Raw genomic sequence first — 16428 nt, 5'->3', positions numbered from 1 at the left:
TCTGTTTGGAGAATGGAAATCTGATTGATTGAAGTTTTTCCCACTACATTTTGTTTTTTGCTTTTTGGTTTTTGTTTTTGTTTTCAGTTTTGATTTTGGGTCACACCCAATGGCGCTCAGGGGTTACTCCTAGCTTTACACTCAGAAATCACTCCTGGCAGGCTCAGGGGACCATATGGGATGCCGGAATTTGAACCATGCAAGGTTCGAACCATGCATGCTTCTGCATGCAAGGCAAAACACCCTACCTTCATGCTATCTCTCTAGCCCCTACAATCAGGGGTCTCAAACTCAATTTACCTGGGGGCCGCAGGAGGCAAAGTCGGGGTGATCCTTGAGTGCAAAGTCATTAGTAAGCCTTGAACATTGGGGGGTGTGACCCAAACAACTACAAAAAAACAAAACAAAACAAAAAAAGATTCCTCTAGGGCAGGGCCACAAAATGTTGTATGGAGGGCCGCAAATGGCCCGCGGGCCACGAGTTTGAGACCCCTGCAGTACATTCTGTTTTCTAAGGAGCCTGACTCCTTTGGTATTACTGGAGAGCTTTTCAGGTACAGAGTCATCTGCTCCCTTTTTTATTGACCAAAACCCCAGGTGAAAACAGGAGACTGTGGTAAGCTGACATCCCTATTGTTTAAGCCTTAAACTTTAAGGGATGTAATGCCCCAAAATCACAGCAACAGGTGTTGCTGCCAACTCCACTCTTTCCTCATCTTGCCTTTATTTAACAAGATATAAAGGGCCAGAGAGACAGTACAGCAGGCAAGAAACTTGCCTGGCATGGGGCCGACTTGGGCTTCATCCACGAAATCCCATATTGGTTCCCTGAGCCTCATCTGGACCCATCCCTGAGCTTAGCTGGGTGTGACTTCTCTTCACCACCACCCCCTCAAAGACAAACAGAATTTCCCCCACCCCTTCCCTTTGTTGCTCTTGTGATGACTGGGGTAGCATCCTTGAACATGGTGCTTACCTTCACTTTAATTATGAAGCTCTTACTCATTATGGTTGCTACACTTACAGGTCTCCTTTCTCAGTGTTTGATCATCTTTAGTTGTGATGCTCACACATGTTCAACAGTGTTCTAGATCACACACTCTGTTTCAGTCAGGGGTCCCACAGAACTGCTAGGCAGCACTCAGTACATCTAGGTGGCCTTGGGGAGCATACTCATGACCCCACACTTGTGATGGCAAGTGTTTCTGGTCCCTGAGCCATACCTGGCACCCTCTACCTTTGCTTTAAAGATGTTGGTTTTTGTTGGGTGAGTCATGTTAGGAAGGATTTTTGAATTGAAGTGTTTTACATGAAGCCTTGTAGGATGGGGGTAATGGTTTTACTTAATAAGCCTCTATAGAGCTTTGGAGTGGTTGATACTTCAAATCTAAGATTATCATTAGCAGAGAATACTTCTGAATCTTTTTTTTTCCACCCAACTACCTATCTTCCTTGTGAATCTTTTTTTTTTAATTAAAAAAAACTTTGTTTATTTTTTAAAGCCATATTCAATTGTGCTCAGGGCTTACTCTTAGTTCTGTAATCTGGGATCATTCTTGGCAGTGCTTGAGGTGCCTTGTGTGATGATGGGGATTGAACCCTATTCTGTCTGGTGCAAGCACCTCAACCATGGTCTCTCTCTCTCTAACTACTCTTTGGAACATTTTTGTTGATATTTTTGGGTCCTGTTAAGTTCTCCTATTGTGTCAAATGTCATAAATGCCACCTTCTGCTTTCAGGTGCATTAGTGATTATTGTTTTTCTTTAGAATCAGGCTGCTTTAGGCACCAGAGAAATAGCATGGAGGTAGGGCATTTGCCTTGCATGAAGAAGGTCGGTGGTTCGAATCCCGACACCTCATATGGTCCCCTGAGCCTGCCAGGAGCGATTTCTGAGCATAGAGCCAGGAGTAACCCCTGAGCTCTGCCGGATGTGACCCCAAAACAAAACAAAACAAAAAAAGAATGGGCTGCTTTAGTGATGGGTGGGAACATATTAGAACCCATCATGTTCCATATTTTTGTCCTCCACCCATTCCAGGCACTTTGTTCTTGGCAAAAAGCACTAGAAACTTTTATAGGCATCATTGATGTCCCCTATCTCACAGTACTGTTTCCAGCAAACTTAACTATCCCCCTTTGTCTTTATTCCCAGTCTACTTCCACCTCCACACTGTCCCTTTTTCTTCTTGAATGTTAGCCTCTTCATCTTCATTCCTGGTTCCTTTTCTCACCTCCTTGTGGGCTTACTCTATCTTTGCCCTCCCTCTTGTGCTTACCACCCTTTCCACTGCTTCCCCAGCCACCTAGCCTTTGTGGGTACTTTTCCCTCTACATCACATCCCTGCCCTCTTTTGGGTCTCCCCTCATTTCTGAAAGCACCCCTAGGCTCAGTGTCCAGTGACTGCTCAAGGGTGAGATCCAAAGGCACATTTTCATTTCTCATCTTCATAAGTCTCTTTGGTTCCTTTTGATTGAGGGATACCATGCTTCAATCCCTGGCACCACAAAATAAAGTAAAATGAAATAAAAAAAACTTATGCCAGTTTTTAAAATGTTTTTAAAATGGGCAAAAATAGTCTATGTACCATCTTTCCTTATAGTTGGGTCCTGAAGGGTTACAAAGGCTGATCCTGTTCAGAGTTTTGTTGTCTTCTTTTTATTTATATATTTATTTATTATTTAAGGCATTTATTGTTCATGTCTTTTTGTCATTGTCCTATCTTTTTGGGGGTCACACTCCTGGGAGTGCTCAGGAGTTACTACTGGCTCTGTGCTCAGAAGTCACTCCTGGCAGGCTCGGGGACCACATGAGATGCTGAGATTCGAACCGGGATTCCTTCTGTGTTGGCTGTATGCAAGTCAAACACCTTATTCCTGTGCTATTCTCTGGCCCCTGTCCCATCTTTTTTTAAAAATTGCTTTATTTGGTGCCGGAGAAATAGCACAGAGGTAGGGCATGTGTCTTGCATGCGAGCAACCTAGAACAGACTCTGGTTCAATTCTCAGCATCCCATATGATCCTCCAAGTTTGCCAGGGGCAATTTCTTTTTCTTTTTTTCTTTTTTCTTTTGGCTTATTTTTTGAGGTCACACCCAGCAGTGCTCAGGAGTCACTCCTGGCTCTATGCTCAGATATCGCTCCTGGCAGGCTCAGGGGACCATATGGGATGCCAGGATTCAAACCACTGTCCTCCTGCATGCAAAACAAATGCCCTACCTCCATGCTGTCTCTCCAGCCCATTGCCCAGGGGCAATTTCTAAGCCCAGAGTCAGGAGTAACCCCTGAGCACTGCCCGGTGTGACTCAAAAACCAAAAAAAAAAAAAAAAAAATTTTTAAATTTATATATTTTAAATAAAGCACTATGGTTACAGAATTGTTCAGTTAGGGTTTCAGTCATAGAATGTAAACCATCCTTCACTTGTGCAACTTTTCCTGTAACCAGTATTCCTTATCCCCTACCATCTGTCTCTCTCTTTAGTTTTGATGTCTTTAGTTGAAGAAAATTAATAAAGCTGTTCACTTGTGCTGTTGGTGCTTTTCTACATTTATGTTCTTCAGTGAAAGTTTATTTAAAAATCAAGTAAATGTCTTATTTCTCCAATACAGAACATTTTTTACTATCTCTCCAGTTTTTAGGGGTTTTATAGAATCAGTTCACATAGTCCTACAAGTAGCCAGATGAATGCTGTTTCTGTGTAGGGAAGAGTGAGATGAAGGAGCCCGGGAATTTTTGGCCAAGTCACTTCTGCTGCCCAGCCCACCATGGCCTGCACTTCTGTCCCCTTCAGCCCAGGGGTCACAGACTCCTCTTCAGCCTCTGTCTGCTTGCAGTCACTGGGTGACTTGATAGCTACAATACCAGGAGTCATTATAAGTGTTCTTACCTGCAAAGTTGTGATCCTCATTAGCATTTTAAAGGAAGCAAATTCAGTCATGATCCTAAATTTTGATTTTGTTTCTCTTTTCCTTTCCACCTACCAGATCTCACTGTCTCCATCTTTCCTGCATACCTGGAAGCTTCAAAATCCCCAACTTCGTTGCTGATGGTCGCTATGGGAAGAGGGTCCCCGGAGACTGGCTGTCATCCAGGCGACTCATGTATGTAGAGGATGAGTTTGGCACTCACACTTTCTTTCCTTTTCAATTGCACAATACTTTGAGGGCATTGAACTAGCAAATGTTTATAAGATTTAAATGTAGCTGAATGACTTACTCGTAGGTAAATTTTCAATATTGAGCAGTGAGATATGCTATGTAAATTAGGATTTTATTTATTTTTTTATTAATATTTTTATTTAAACACTTTGGTGACAAACATTATTGTGGTTGGGTTTCAGTCATATAAGATGACACCCCCCCCCCCATCACCAGTGTAACATTCCCAAATATCTCTTCTCCCCTCCCGTCCCCACCTGTACTCTAGACAGGCTTTCTATTTCCCTCATATATTTTCATTGTTAGGATAATTCGCAATGTAGTTATTTCTCTAACTAAACTCATCACTCTTTGTGGTGAGGATTTTATAATTTCATTTTGGGATAGGAAGTGTGTATAAGCAGCCTCTTCCAGCAGTTGTTCATGGGTAGATTTTTTATTTTATGAAAAAAAATTTTTTCAGCTTTTTCTTTTCCTTTCCTTCTGCTAATGATCTCAGGGATCACTCCTGGTGGTGCTCAGGGGACCATATGCAACACCTGGGATCAAACCAGGGCTAGTTATTTGCAGGCTGTGCCTTAACCTCTACAATATCTTTCTAGACTTTATTTTGTTCCTTGGGATTAAGGGACCTCTCAGAGGTGCAATGGACCACAGGGACTATATATAGTGGTACTCTGGAAGCCATGTTTGTTGGGATTGAGCATGAATGAGCCATGTGTTTGCCATCCAGGACTTGTGTACCTTGTCCCCTGTATTCCTCAAGTTCAGATGTTCACACAGTGCTCAACAAGGCTTCCTGTATGGTTCACCCATGTGTTCATGGGTGAGTTGTACACTTCCCTTTCCTGCTCTGCCATATTTCTAGTTGTGGTACTCACGGGGCGGGGGTGGGGGGATGTCAAAACCATCAGTGCCAGTACTTATACACGTGATTGTTAAGCAACTATAAAGTGTGCACCACACACACACATAAATAACTGCGCTTCCTGGAAACTGTCTTAACACATGCAGCAACACCTAGGATTGAACTCACGACTTCATACTTGCAAGGCAAGCACTTAATGCCATGATAGATTGTTTCTTTCAAACTTTCCTTCTTTGGTCACAATAGAAAATATCTCAAATAATAGTAGTCCCATAAATTACGTTTCACATTGTTGTAATTCCCCTAAAATGAAAAGTGGGAGAGAACCTTTGCATCTGTCCTTGTTGAACCTGTGTTAGAGAGTCTACAAATCTGGCTTATTCCCTTTAGATTTCCTTTGGGGTAACTTCATATGTCTCCCAGCTTTCAGGTTTTCCCAGTAATAGACTGGGTCATGGGGGTGCAGTGAGACCTTTTGCTATTTGATCTCACCTTGCTCCCTTAATGATTGCTCCTGTGTCTCTACCAAACTTATTTTTGCCCTTTTCATAATTTTTTAGCCTTGAAGATGCATTCTAGATTTTTTTTGCCTTATCTGGCAGTATTTGGGGAACATGTAGGGACAGAGACCGAACCCAGAATTTCTATAGGCAGGGTATGAACTCAAGTGATTTGAGCCATCTCCCTGGCCTGATAACTCTTTCTTTTTAGTACTTCTGTTTAAACCTTTTGACTCTTGACTTCAAATCAGGAGTGTATTTTAGCTTTAAATTGGGTATGTCTGGGATAGTCCTCCACAGTCCTTTATGGGGCCATGCCTACTTATGCTCACTTGAAAATACCATTTCCCTGCACTTCAGTCTTTTTGTTCTGTGGAGAAGTTAGCCTCACCTTCAAGCCTTGACCCAGACAATTGCTTCTAAAATAGCGCAATTTGTTAGAACCAGAAGAAGGCAGAGCAGACAGGAGCAAAGATTCAGATCAACCTTTACACCAAATAGCCAACCAGAATATTACAACCAAAATAGTCTTTATACATAGGCTTAGGTGACAGCAATGCTGTTACCTTAGTCCTTCCACATGTATGGTTTGGCAATTGAAGTCTCATAGGTAGAAGTTCCCCTTTGGTACAGAGGAGAGGTACCAGTCCACAGCCTAGGGCCCAAATCTAATTCTTTCTCATTTATTGGCCTATTAACTATGGCTTTTCCATTTTAATTTTTGGAGGAGGAATGGAAAGTTGGAGAGTTGAACCACACTTATTAGTGCTCAGGGCTCACTTTTGGCTCTACACTCAGAAATTACTCTGGAGGGGCTCAGGGGACCATTTGGAATGTAGGAGGTAGAATTGGATTAGCCATGTGCTCTATCACTGTAGCACCAGCTCTTGTATTTTTAAATGTTTACATTTTAAATGCTTACATATAAGTACTTATAGTCTTACTTCCTGGCCATCACTGCTGAAAATACCTAAGATCTGGAACAATTTAGAAACTATTTTCCTCTCCCTGCTCTGGAACAAAGCTGGAAAGCATCTATGATAGAACTGGATAAAATTGTTATTTTTGTGACCTACCAAAGTGCAAATTCTATATAGTTCAATCTGACTATTCATTGAGGAATTTATTCTTTCAAACTGGTTACAATTTGAAGTTCAGCTCCTGGAGCTATAGGTTTATTCAGAAAACATGGCTAGACAGATCTGTTCATTGTTCATCACCTGTGGGTGAATGGTTTCTTATCTCTCTATTCCAGAGATTTCCAAACCTATTTGGCTACAGCTATCTTTTTAGGAAAAAAATACAAACATATTCTCTCTCTCCCCTCTCCTCTCTCTCTTTCTCTCTCTTCTCTCTCTTTCTCTCTTATCTCTCTCCTCTCCTCTCTCTGTTTCTCTCTCTTCTCTCTCTCCTCTCTCTCCTCTCTCTCTTTCTCTCTCTCTCTTTCTCTTTCTCTCTCTCTCTCTTCCCCCCCCCTCTCCCTCTTATTACTACCCTGGAATCTATTTGCTTTAAAGTGAATAAACTTTCCCCATACTGAGGCTAGTACACTCGTTTCAGTGCCCACTCAATGGAGGGAGGGATAGATGCTCTGGTGCTTTCCAGAGGGCTCCCAGCTAGAAAGTGTGAAGTAGTCCGGCTCTTGAGAGAAAGTGCTTCTATTCATTGAACTGATATCTCAGTCATTGGACTGATTGCGTTCCCAACAACTCTCTAATAAAAACTGGTTGTGTTTCCTCACTCTTGTGTGTTTATTTGTTTAGGCAATACAGGGTGTGCTTTGCTTATTTCTGGTTCTGCACTCAGGGATTACTCCTAATGGGATTTAGGGAGTCCGGACATATGGGATATCAGAGATCAAACCTGGGTCAGCCATGTGCAAAACAAGCGCCCTACCTAATGTGCTATGGCTCTAGTACTTTACCCCCCCCCCCATTTTTATTGAAGCCCCAAGATTTGTATATTATTAGTGAACTCTCTACACATATATTGTTCAAACATTACACCTGCCACCAGAGTGCCCACTTCTTTCCACCAGTGACCCATACACCCCTTCCACTCCCATGCCCTTTATCCAGTCCCCCTTCAAGTTTCATTCTGTGAACCAACTCGACAGTCAGAAGCCTTTGGGCCTTTCTAATTCCCTTACCAGATAAAGCTGGTTTTTATTTTACCCTTTCAAGGTGTTAGGAACTTTTAGGTCATCCATCTCCAAAGTCAGGTCCACCAGTGCCATTGAATGCCACTCTCACATGGATCTTTGTAGATAGAGAAGAGAGTCAATACTTCCTTCCCAGAGCTCAAGTCTCTCAAAACACATTGCTGGAAGGCACCTTCCTAGAATTCAGTGGGTTCTCATCCTCTGGTGCTTTGGTCCTTTGCTTTTTGGTATTGCCAATTCCCTGGTTCATTGCTTTAACAGCTCATTTTACATCATCTGTTTTTCATCTCCACCCCCCCCTCCTTCCTTCATTGCAGTGACCACTGGCCACCACTGCCCAGCTGGTCTGGGCTCCATATCAGAAGCTGTTCTCCTTTGGCACTATCAAAGCCAATAGATGCACTGGAGCAGCTTCTCCCTAGGATAGGTTGTCACTCTCCAAAATGCAAGGCACGGACCAGTCTGTTTTAGCTTTTCTTAACTCCAGAGAGGCCAAGAAGAAAGAGAAAAGATGGAGTTGCAAAAAGCTTTGATACCCCCACCCTTATCTTTCATGCCTCTGGTGTTGAGAATATTGGGATGGGTGTCCCACGTGGTGTTAGGGGGCTCGCTGGAGTTACAGTGTTATTCATATATGCTCGAAGAGGGCCTCTTTCCTGGCTGCAGTGCCACTGCCTTTACTAGACTGGTATGCCCAGTTTACCACTGTTGTGATACCAAGGGTCTCTGAGAGAATTGCTGACACCAAGCTCAGTGCATGTGGGTTGTCCCAGGGATCAAATTCACAGTCCTGTGCTCTGGTTTTCCCATAATTAGTGCTCACCCATTGCTGAAGATTTCCACCCTGCTGCTGTGGCAATCATGACTCATAACTCTTCTCATTCTCGAGAAACACCAGAACAAATGACTTGATAAGAGGGACTTTATTGATTACTTGCTACAGTGTTGGCTGGAAAACAGCTTCTAAGAGAAGGAGCAGCAGGTCTGGTTTCATGCCCAGCAGACATACAGTGGCTTGATAGTTTATACATCTGCTAGTAGTTTTCGGGAAATTCATACATATTCATGAAGGAGAAGGTGAACATAAACATTTATGCATGAACATAAGTTACATGTATAGGAAATGTAATGACAAAAGATCATTTGGGTAGTGTTTTAGTCTAGTAATGATCCAGGAGGCTAGAGGTCAAGAAGAGCTCCATTGAAATTTCCACTGGCCACCACTGGCCAGCTGCTCTGATCTTCATATCAGAGCAGAGGTTGTTCTGAAGGTTCTTCTTTGGCCCCTTCAGAGCTAATAGATGCACCAGAGCAGCTTCTTCCAGGAATAGGTTGTCACCCTCCAACGCTCAGGCCAGTATGTTTTAGTTTTTTTTTTAACCCCAGAGAGGCCAAGAAAGAGAAGGGATGAAGTTGCAAAAAGCTTTGACACTTTTTTTTTTGTCTCCATAAAAAAGGCAGTCAGTGAAATCACCAAGTTAAACAAATGCTCACACATGTCAGAGACATTGCTCCCCTCGTCCAAACTGCCTTCTGGCAAAGTGTTACTTGTTTCCATTCCATCAGGATTGTATTAGGATTGCAGAAGAATCACTTTTCAATACGATGGGTGATATATGCTGTCTGCATTATTGTATTGTGTATTTTCTTATTTTTTCCTAATATTAAGACTTAATGGTCAAAAATAAATAAATAAATAAATAAATAAATAAATAAATAAATAAATAAATAAACAAACCAAAGCCAAAAACAAAAACTGGGACCAGGAAGATAAACTCAAAGGGTTGGAACTAAGACTTACTATGAAGGAGGCCCAGCTTAATCTCTAACATCACATAGTCAATCTCCTGAGCACCATCAGCCACCTCAGCACAGAGCCTGGAGTAGCCTCTCAGCACCACTGGTGTGTTCCCAAATAAAAAGCAAACAAGCAAAAATCTCTTCTGTAGCCAAAAATATCAGTTGTGTAGGTAAACAAAATTAGGTTGACTGCTGTTGATAAGACTTGTCTTCATTATATATAGTATTTATATTTGTAAGTATTTGTGTGTAGGTTTGAAGTCAGTTCTTTAAAGAGATCAATTGTTGCATTCAGCAGGCAAGGGAATTTAATTAAACAAGGATATAGAAACCCCCCCCCCCAGGATTCTGAATGAAAAAAAGCTGGCAGTAATTGTGTGAGAGTCCCTGGACAGTGGTGTGGGTCTGACTGCCAGCCCTGACCCTGCCTTTTTCAGGCATGAAAGTGGACAGGTCAATAGGATCAACCCAGTCTTCCTTCTGATGCCTTTATATTGAAGTACTGGATTGAGTGTTATTTAGGCAACCTCAAATTCAGAAATTCTTTCATGCTTGCTTTCCAAAAAGAACTACAAGATAAGCCTTTGGGAAAGAATCAAGTCAATGGCAGAGTAAATGGATCCAAGATCCAGAATTTGGAAAAGTTAATGCATAGTGAATCTTACTTAAACTTGAATTTTCACTGCTTAAAGTATCTGCAAAGAGGCTAAGTATGAAAACAAAAGTGATAACCACTACAAAAGGGAAGGTATTTCTCCTGATAGTAGTGATAAAAATAAAGGTGCTTTCACTTGATAAATGCTTGGTTGATCTAGTTCAGCCATCTCTAACCTTCTTTTACCTATAGATTAGGACCTGTCTTGCATACAGGGTCACAGACCAGCAGTTATAACCAAAATGGTAGTTAAATGGTATTCAACATTTCTCCACCTCTGGACTGCACCATTCTATGGACTTCTAGTTTAAGAACACTGAAGTAGAGAGTTTAAGACAGGTCTGTTAGCACCCATTTCCTAGTCTCATTGTGGAAATGATTCTGATGGGAAAACTCTGCAAGTATTAAGAAAAAAAGTTATTAATATAATGAAATGCACAGGAACTGATCAATATGTATTGAATGAACAAATGAGAACTGACTTGGTCTAAAGCTGCGTTGATTTAGGACAAGACTTGCCTTGCACCTTAATGTGCTTCCCTAAGCACACGAGCTTAGTCTTTCTGAACACAACTATTCTCTTTATTTGTAGGCACCCAACTCACACCCTGCATCCCATATGGTCCCCCAAGCACTGCCAGAAGCAATTCCTGAGTGCAGAGCCAGGAATAACCCCTGTGTATTAGGGACCAAAAAAAAAATTAGGGACCAAAGAGATAGTACCATGTGTAGAGCTCTTGCCTTACAAATGGCCAACCTGGAATCTATCTCCAGTACCACATATGGTCTCCCAGTCTCTGCCAGGAACAATCCCTGAGTGCCGAACCAGGAATAAGCCCTGACTACTTCTGGGTGTGGCCTCCAAACAAAAACAAAACAAAACCCAAGAAAAATCCATATTACTATTCCCCCCCCCCATTTTTTTGTTTTTGGGCCAAACCCAGTGACGCTTAGGGGTTATTCCTGGCTATGTACTCAGAAATTGCTCTTGGCTTGGGGGACCATATGGGATGCCAGGGATCAAACCCAGGGCCATCCTGGGCTGGCCACATGCAAAGCAAATGCCCTATCACTGTGCTATTGCCCCTAGCATTCCTTTTTTTGTAAGTTTTTGCTTTCTTTTCTTTTTTGAGGAACCACACCCACTGGTGCTGGGTGTATCACATAGTGCCCAGGTCTTCAGCATTCAAAATACATACAAGCAAAATATACTATTACTTTGAGTGATCTCCAGGGCCCTATAAATTCTTGCTTTTCTTTCCCCTAAAACAGCTATCCTATAATCTGCTTCTTCTGAGATGAAGAGCTCAAATTTAATTTTTTCATAAAAACGTATTATTAGGGGCTAGAGTGTTAGTACAGCAGGTAGGACATTTGCCTTGCTTGTGGCTGACTCAGGTTTGATCTGGACCTCTGAACCCTCCAGGAGTGATTCCTGGAGGCAGAGCCAGGGGTTACCCCTGTGCTCAATTGGCAGTGACCCCAAACCCAAACAACAGTAATAACAGCAAAACATGTTACTAAAGACATTCTTTTCCATGAATGGAATAGATTTAGTACTTTCTTCTGTGGGAACAAAAAGAGAAAGTAGAGACCAATAGAAATAGCAAGGGATGGGGGCTTAGGAGTACATGTGAAGGACCCTAGTTCAGTCCGTGACACTTTATAGAGCCCTAAAACATCACTAGGTGGCTCTGGTGATCCCTGGCACTGAAGGGTCCCATGGTCCTTTGTATTGAACCTCCTAGTCTGGTTGGCCAGATCCTACCAAAAGTAGCTCATGGATATCCAAGTACTTTATGAATTTATTCTTTTTAGAGGGGCAATGCCTGAACCATAAGGCCTGTGTTCTGCCACTGAGCCAGGTCCTAAGTGTCTGCCCTAATCATTGCTCAGGAACTCACCCTTCTCCCCACCAAAAAGAGAAAAAAGCCATATGTCAAGCTGTCAGCCACTTGGATGGGCACTGGAAGGAAGTCTGCTGGGTGTTGCAGAGACTGGGAAATGGGCAGAGCAGTTCTAGGAGGGATGATATTGCCACTTGGTTTCTCTCTACATCCTCAGACTTTCTGCTTCTAGGGGGGATGTCTGTAGCATGTAACAAGTATCTGCAGATCTCATACTCAGCTGTTCTTGAATGACTGCCCCAGATTCTGAGCAGCTCTCTCCAGTAACTATGAAGAGGATTTTGGGATATAGTAGAAATGCCACTCCTGTCTGTAGGCACAGACTGTGACTCAGTAAACAGAGTGTTCTGACCCCAGCAAGGAGGCATAGTAGTACCTCCTGCTCAAGGAGAGGCCAAGAGGAAATGTCCCAGTCATACTTGGAGCACGTTAGACCCAGCCCGGGAAAGAAGAGAACAGGCTTATTTCATGGGGCTGTTTTGAAACGAAAGCAAGTAGTTATTATTCCAGGTTCCTGAACCTCATCTTGTTTACTCTAACCTGGAATTGTTCTTTGGAGGACACGAACTCCATTGACTGAAGGGAAGACCTCAAGGATCTGTGCAAAATAAAACTAGAAGACTTGGACAGAAATTGGCATATTGAAAAGAAGGGAGAGGTATCTGTTCTGAATCTTCTGGACCTTTTTTTAAGTCGAATGCATGTATATGTCGATCTATAGACTCTATAGAATTAACAGATGGCAGGCATGCACTATTGAATCTTTCTAGAGAAATGCCACATAAAAGATCTGTCTAGATTTTGCAGTCTCATTTGATTTTCTAGAACATTCTTAAGTCCATGAGACTGCTTCTGTTTTCCCCTTTGAATTCTTTCATCAGTATATCCAATTACAGGGGCAAATTGATCTTCTCTGCCAGAGTACAAGAAAATTCCCCAAAGAGCTAAAGTTACATATCACTTACTTGGAACTTGATACCAAGAAGTCCAACAAGACATGACTACATCTGGTGACCCTACGCCATGTTAGCCTTTTGACCTCTGGGAAGGGAGTCAGGTTAAGAGGTTAAAAAGGATTTCCTGTTTGCAAATATCAGGAGCTCCAGGCTTCTTGGGTTTGACTTTATTTTTTCTTTAAGGAAGGACTCTGATGAAGTTAGTGAAGCTAGGATCAGAGACTTTTCCCCCTTCTCCTGGTTGAGAGATAGGCTAGGACTGGAGAAATAGTGTCCTTACTATACAAATACCATTGGCTTCATCCCCAGTACTGCATTTGGTTCCCCAAGCACTGCCAGGGGTGACAGAGCCAGAAATAGTCCCTAAATACCCCCAGTGTTATCCAAAACATACAACAAAACAAGCATTCCAAAAAGATGGGAGGAGAGAAACAGGTCAGCCAGGAGCTCAGATCTAGTCCATAGAGATAGATCAGTAGATCAGTGGATTCTGCACTTGGCATACTCATAATGCCAGGAGCTTCTTTGGCAAACCAAGCCAGGTATGTGCTACCCTCTGTGAGATGTAAGCTGAAGGTGACAGCAAAGATGGTAACATTCTCATTTATAATTAGACTTAGGTAGGTGGGGGCAGTTTTAGAAGAGACAGGTCGAAGTGTCAGTGTTCAAGGGGGAAATAAACCAGCTTTGAGAGTATCTCTGCTTTCTAGGACACCAATGTCTGGAAATAGGTGTGGCGGAGATCACATTGACTTACGGTATGAAGGACTTCACTTAGCCATGGGTGCTCCTGTTGTCATTTGGTAGGAGATGAGGACACTGAGTGCCCAAGGGGCAATTTAGTCTACTAGTGAAGGTGGCACAGTGAGTGCTATTAATTTCTGAACCCATACTCTCTGGCTCTGCAGTCTGTGCTTCTAGCACCTGTGCTGCCTATTTTCAAGGGAGGGAGGGGAGTGGGAAAGAGGTCACAGGTAAGAAATGTTGGGAAGAGAAGGAATTTCAAAGCCAGGCTGATTGGGATCAGTGCCCATTTGATGTCTGCTCCAAGGAGCTGGTCTTTGGGAGGAAGATTGAATCTTGACCAGCTCAGCCTAGAAGCAGAATGGCACAGCTGTCTTTATAGAAAACCCCTTTTTGTGTGCTAGCACTGGGGAGAGAGAGCAATAGGTCTTAGACCACCTCAGAGCTACCATAGACCACAGAAAAGGTGGCAGGAGAGAAGGGATTATGGATGTGGTCCAAGCACTAGAGGAAGAGATATGGTGATGGAAGAGTTCTGGGTGGAGACTCCATCACATGAGCAATACAAGAAACATTTCTTTGTAGAAGTGATATTAGTGTCTTTCTGGTTCCTTATCAGTGATCTGAAGCCCAGAAAAATCCCAGCCACATGAGGAAGGGATTCCTCTGTTCCATGGTAGGAAAGTACAGTAAAAGGCACAGAAATGAGGCAAGCTTAGCCTGGGCAGTGCAAGCACTATGGGACTTGGTAGGGAATGAGGTCAAGCTAAATCTGACATGAGGGATAGAACAGAGGGTTTGGATCTTTTTCCATCAATGGTGAGAAGCCTCTGATGGATAAGTCCACGAGTTGTTTGGCCTCATAGGAGCTAAACAGATGTACCTTTGTGAGCAGGTATTAATAGAGAGTGTAGTGAGATCCAAGGAAAGCAGAGTAGGGTTGTACCTGATTTTCAACTAGCATGGTCCGTCTGCTAAAGAAATGTGATTTATTGCCTGATTCAAGATTTCTGATCAGGATTCAAAGCCACACAACATTTTACCTACATTCGGTTGTTTGAATATCACTGTGTACTTGTTTATATATAGGGAGAAAAGCCAGAGCAAATGAACCTGATATGTTTAGACAGTATTTTGCTTCTTGTTCTAGGCACTGGATTTTGCAATTTAATACTTCATATGTGGGAGTTGTTTTTGTTAAGGGAATCAAAAAATTTTGCAAACACTGATTCTCTTCTCTTTTTTTTTTTTTTTTGGTGATTTCCTTACCCTTCAAATAGAGACAATCATACCCTGTTTCATCTTGGCAACAGACCAATGTTTAGTTCAAGGTAACATGGGGATCAGCTTTAGTGACTAGGTTGTGATGTTTTAAGTCAACCTAACCAGTCCAAACCCCTGAATTCTCAAAAGTTCTGAGAGTGTATTATCAAGTGACCTAGTTCTGGTCCATGAGACTTGAGTAAATTTGTATAGTGGAAAGTCTTTGTTGTCCCAACCTATAGGTGCCTTTTATTGCTTTCTCCTACTTCTGCTTTGAATGCAGATCTGATGCCTAGCTTCACAAAAGCCTTCATGGCCCCAAGAGTAGGAATGAAAGGCACAGAACATCAAGAAAATGGCTGCATTGTTGTTGTTTCAGTTGACCCCAATACTGTCTGTTCTGTGCCTTGCAATCATGTTTTCGTTGATTCCACTGTTGGTTAGGTTTTCTCATAAAGTTGGATGCAATGACATATATGGGGAAGATGGAGACTAAGCATTCGACTGAAGTCCTTAATGGATTCTTAAATGTTCTTTAACACTCATCTTGATATTTACCCTCCGTGAAAACTGTCTCAGAAAGAAGTTCTTACTTGTATTAAAAGTTGTTCACATATGAAAGTGGCGAATGGTGGATTTAGAAATGTAATTTTAAAAATAAATGAGTTCACCCATGGGAACTTGCTGTTGCAAGTATTTCAGAGCCACAACTTCATGGCCAGTATCTTCCTTATGGCCTTTTTTTTTTATAACTTTCCTCGTCAGTTTTCTATTGAACCACACTGTGTATAGTTATGACTGCAGCAAACCATTGCAGCACTCAGAATAATGGCATATATAGTCTGAGTTCTTAAAAATGTGAAGGTCCAACACATTTTATGAGCTTTCAGAGTAATGGTATTATTAAATTTCCTGCTTCTTTTCAAACTTTTTATGGCTAAGTTCCACTCCGATGACTTCAAGAAGTTTGGGCTCAAGTTCTATATTTACGTCTATGAAACATGGTTTGTCTGAGATTTTCTGATAGCTAACTTGAGTTTTTAAGGAGACATCATTTGGATTTTTTTTTCACTGTCTCAGATATTAGACTGACTACTCCATGCTCCATCATTTCCAAAGAGAACTTAGGAATGGCCCTGAGAATGCTTCTTGGAGATCAAAAACACAGAAAATGTAATTGTCTTCTGAGCTAGTAAGGGGAAAAAAGGGATCTAAATCATAGGATCTTGAGTTGTAAAAAGAAGATCATTTTAGATGACATCTAAAATCCCACTTCCCACCAACCGTGGAACTTGTGATCAGAAGCAATGCTAGTTATTTGAAAAATAAAGTTATGTTTAATTATACAGTGACCACTTTTCTTTAAAGGAAGATCATTCCTAAGGAACGTGGAAATATTGTGTTATTTCATGGACC

At 42.0% G+C, this 16428-nt stretch overlaps 1 protein-coding gene across 3 annotated transcripts in view; it reads left to right on the top strand.

Annotated features, from left to right (window-relative positions):
* Nucleotides 1–3992: 3992 nt before the first annotated feature.
* Nucleotides 3993–16428, top strand: part of APBB2 (amyloid beta precursor protein binding family B member 2) — a 222928-nt gene continuing 210492 nt past the window's right edge. For all 3 annotated transcript variants that reach the window (XM_049790119.1, XM_049790120.1, XM_049790118.1), the window contains exon 1: nucleotides 3993–4101. The gene's annotated coding sequence lies outside the window, so the exon portion shown is untranslated. The remainder of the gene's footprint in view (nucleotides 4102–16428) is intronic.

The sequence above is a fragment of the Suncus etruscus genome, chromosome 16, assembly GCF_024139225.1.
Source record: "Suncus etruscus isolate mSunEtr1 chromosome 16, mSunEtr1.pri.cur, whole genome shotgun sequence".
Lineage (NCBI taxonomy): Eukaryota > Metazoa > Chordata > Mammalia > Eulipotyphla > Soricidae > Suncus > Suncus etruscus.
Note: the sequence above shows the minus strand (reverse complement) of the source record. Positions and strands in the feature narration are given on the sequence as shown.